Source organism: Vombatus ursinus, unplaced genomic scaffold (genome assembly GCF_900497805.2).
Source record: "Vombatus ursinus unplaced genomic scaffold, bare-nosed wombat genome assembly UNPS02014884.1, whole genome shotgun sequence".
Lineage (NCBI taxonomy): Eukaryota > Metazoa > Chordata > Mammalia > Diprotodontia > Vombatidae > Vombatus > Vombatus ursinus.
In genome coordinates this window covers 6,825,345-6,829,620 of record NW_020954662.1, presented here as the reverse complement: position 1 = coordinate 6,829,620, position 4,276 = coordinate 6,825,345, and the positions used below count along the sequence as shown (strand labels likewise).

Sequence of the window (4,276 nt, the reverse complement as noted above, 5' to 3'; positions counted from 1 at the left end):
TGTGTGTGTGTGTGTGTGTGTGTGTGTGTGTGTGTGTGTGTGTGCGGGCGCGCACGCGTGCATGAAACAAGATCGTTTTGTGGGCTGGGGAAGGCACTAGCATCTGAGAGATGGAGTGAGGGGAGCTGTGGCATCAGGAAAGGCCTAAGGTGAAAGGTGGTGCTTGAGCTGAGCCTTGAAGGATACCAGGAATTCTAAAGGTAGAGGTGAGAAGGGCTTAGTACAGTGCCTGGTACACAGTAGGCACTTAATAAATGTTTATTGACTGATTCTAAGCATGGGGGACAGTCGGTACAAAGACCCAGAGATGGATGCTGGAGGTGTATATATAAGGAGTGGTAAGAGGCCCGGTTTAGTCGTGCTGCCCTAGATAAGTGGGGATGGAGGGGACTTAATGGGTCTAGAAAGCTCACTTAGCTCTACTATTGTAATGAAAAAACTGAGCTGCTAATTGAGGCCAGGGTATTTATGGAGTCCATCCAGCTGTTTTTCAAGATCTGCCTCCCTCCCAGCTCCCTTCCAGATCTAACATTTGCAATGGCCAGTGATTTCCTCAATGGGGGAACTTTCCCAAGGCAGATCACACACACAACTTGTCTGTAACTTGTAGCCTGACACTCAGAGGTGTTAATGATTTACCTGGTTACGCAGATTGTAAATGACAGAAGGAGAATTTGAACTCACGTCTTCTGGCTACTGGGCCAGTGGTCTTTCTATTGCATGCACCACAATGCCTTTAAGGTAGGGAGACGCTTTTCTGTCTTTGGATCCAGATGACCTCGGGCAGCATTCTGGTTTATATGGATAAAATCACCTTTACCTTGAAAACTATTGGATTTGTGGATTAGAAGGGACCTAGATAGGTCATCTCAGCTAACGGGGCAGGGCCTTACCTGTACTTTCCTAGCTGTGTTAGGTTTCTGCCACCAGATGTAAAGAACTGGTTGTTTCCTTGGCCAGTGCCTCCTTACCCTCCCCTAGAGGAGGGGAGATTGCTTTTTTTTTTTTAAGGAAGCCCAGATAAGGGTGAAATAAAACTGGCTGTTTATTGATTTGATAGCCCTTCCATTATCTGGAGCCTTAGGGGAGGAGTTGGAGAAGGAGTGTTTGCTTAGAGAGACAATTACTGGCCCCAGCTGCCAAGTTCACAGTCAGACTCCCTTAGTCAGCAGCTGGACAGCAAAGGGAAAGTAAGCTGTTCTGCTCAGAGGAAAGGGGGGCATGGAAGCCCAGGCTGAGCGTGCTGCCTAGGGCTTGCAGGGCAGACCAGACTGGGGTGCACGTGGTTCAGTCTTTGCTGGCAGGTAGACCCAGTGATCTTGGCATTCATCAGAAATGGGGTCTTGGGACCTCTGCTCCAGCCATCTGGTAGTTGTGAGGCATACAGGTAGGTGCTGAATCTTGGAGTGGGGACAGAGGGTGGCAACGGTGTGGCATGGGGGGGCAGGCCCCTCAGCCTCCAAGTCAGGGGGCCCTTAGAAATTTGGGTGAGCCTAGGAGCCATCGCTCGAGGAGATGAAGAGTCTTGGTGATAAAGCTGTGGTGGGGAGCAGGGGACGCTGCGAGGCTGTTTTGTGCGTGGGGGTCTCACGTCTGTCAGTGTTCCCGCTGTGATCACCAGAGTATCCAGGATCTGTGAAGAAGAAACCGTCTAAAATATCAAATGACTGGCATTTATACAGTGTAACCCTTTGAAGTTTACAAACTGTTTTGCATATGTTATGTCATTTGACCTTCAAAATACTCTTTAAATCAGATGTTTTAATTAACCCCATTTTACACCTGAGAGAGGTGGAGAAGACTAGCTCTCAGCATCAGGTATTACAGGCTGAAGCAGTATTCATAGCTAGGTGGCACCATAGTGTGCAGAGTGCTGGGCCAGGAGTCAGGAAGGCCTGAGTTCATTCATAATCCAGTTTTAGAGGCTTTAGCAGCCCTGTGACCCGGGGCAGAGCACTTCACCCCTGCCTCAGTTTCCTCATCTGTAAAATGGGGATAATAACAGTATCTACCTCCCAGAATAACAGTACTTACCTCCCGGGGTTGTAGTGAAGATCAAATGAGATATTTGTAAAGCTGTTAGCACAGTGTGGGGTATATAGTAGGCGCTATATAAATGCTAGCTATTGTTATTATGGAGAAGCCAGGGGCTGCATCCAAGAGAACGCAGGGTCTGGAGTCGGGAAGACCTGAGTTCAAATCCATCCTCAGACACTTCCTAACTGTGTGACCCTGGCCAAATCACTTAACCCTGTTTGCCCCAGTTTCCTCATGTGTAAAGTGGGGATAATAATAGAATCTACTTCCCAGAGTTATTGTGAGGATTTAATGAGATAATATTTGCAAAGTGCATAGTGGCAGTGTCTGGTATGTTGTAGGTGCTATATAAATGTTAACTATTGTTATTATAATTAGGATAATCTGAGTTCAAATCCTCTGACAATAACTGTATGACCCTGGCTAAGTCACATAACCTCTGTCTGCCTCCATTTCCTTATCTGTAAAGTGTGGATAATAATAACATTTGCCTCCCAGAATTATTGTGAGGATCAAATGAGCCAGTATTTGTAAAATGCTTTGCAAACTCTGAAGTACTATTTATGTTATTTTTATGCACGGCTACATAATGATAGCTCTATAGCTATTATTATTATTACTGTTATCTCCATTGGAGGAGAGTGTGGACAGCGCAAAGAAGGGAATCCATATGTAGGAGATACCAGGTAACTTCAGAGGAGAAGGCACTGGTGACTGGGGGACTCTGGAAGGCTTCTTTGGAGAAGGTGGCATCTTGGCTGAGTCCTGAAGGAAGCCAGGGATGCTAAGAGCTTGAGGAAAGGAGGGAAGGCATTCTAGGCACCTGGGACACAGCCCATGCAAAAGCCTGGAGGCAGGAATGCAGACTCGTGTATGAAGAACATCAATTATTTGGACTGGAGAGTATGTGCGTGGAAGGGAGGCAGGTCTGAGGAGACCGAAGTGTAGGAGGAGGCCAGGTTGGGAAAAGCTTTAGATACCAAACTGTGGTTTATATCCTGGACCAGGGGTGGGTAGCCTGCAGCCTCAAGGTCACAGGTGACCCTCTAGGTCCTCGAGTGCGGCCCTTTGACGGAATCCAAACTTCACAGAACAAATCCCCTTGATAAAAGGGGAAAATTGTAAAGCTGTAAAACTTGGACTCAATCAAAAGGCCGCACTCGAGGACCTAGAGGGCCACATGTGGCCTTGAGGCTGCAGGTTCCCCAGGTAATAGGGAGCTATTGGAGGTTATTGAGGAGGGCGTGTGTGAGTTACATGCTAATGACTTACCGCAGCCCAGCAGAGCAGGCCTCTGTTTCTCCTTATTTTGTGTGTCCAGGGGGACAGGGCCTGGGACTTTGAGCCGTAGGCAGAGGAATTCACACAGGCCTGGCTTGGAATGGTCCAGCTCCCTCCCATTGTGTTTGGTGGTGGGAAACGCCCGCCCCTCCAAGGAGGAGGCCGCCCATTGAGACTCCTTAACGATGTGGGGCCTGTGGGTTGCAGCTGGATGTTGCGTGGGAGGATGTGCATATGGCTCCAAGGGGAGCTCAGCTCAACCCTCTTGTCCCATGACTGCCAAGAGGGGAGTGCAGCCAAGTGGGGAGTGCAGCGGTCCAAGAATAAGAATGGCTCGTTCTGCTTAGAGCCTGATAGAGGTGACTTCCTTTCCCCTGTCTCTTTTTATTTATTTATTTTTTTAGGCAGCTGGGGTTAAGTGACTTGCCCAGGGTCACACAGCTAGTAAGTGTCAAGTGTTTGGTCTGAGGTCAATTTGAACTCAGGTCCTCCTGACTTCAGGGCTGTGCTCTATCCACTGCGCCACCTAGCTGCCCCTCCCCATCTCTTTATAACTTATATGGTGCTTTACTCTCTGCACTTCTGTTGGTAGAGAAGTCAATCAATGAACAAGCATTTATTAAGCACTTATAGTATACCAGGCACTGTGCTAAGCACTGGGGATACAAAGAAAGTAAAAAAAAAAGCAAAAAACAAAAAACCCATGATACTGGCCTCAAGTAGTTCCTAATTTAATGGGGAAGGCAACTGTAATTTTTATTTTTTTATTTTTATTTTTTAAGATTCATAAATTTATTTATTTTTAGTTTTCAACATTGACTTCCACAAGATTTTGAGTTCCGAATTTTCTCCCCATCTCATCCCTCCCCCACCCCAAGACAGCGTACATTCTGAATACCCCTTCCTCCAATCTGCCCTCCCTTCTATCACTCCCCCCCCTTCTCTTATCCCCTTCCCT

General features: G+C 47.4%; 1 protein-coding gene across 3 annotated transcripts in view; it reads left to right on the top strand.

The window, feature by feature from the left end:
• LOC114028482 (rho guanine nucleotide exchange factor 10-like protein) overlaps window positions 1-4,276 on the top strand; it is a 229,507-nt gene that overhangs the window by 83,086 nt on the left and 142,145 nt on the right. The gene's annotated exons all lie outside the window — the stretch shown is intronic.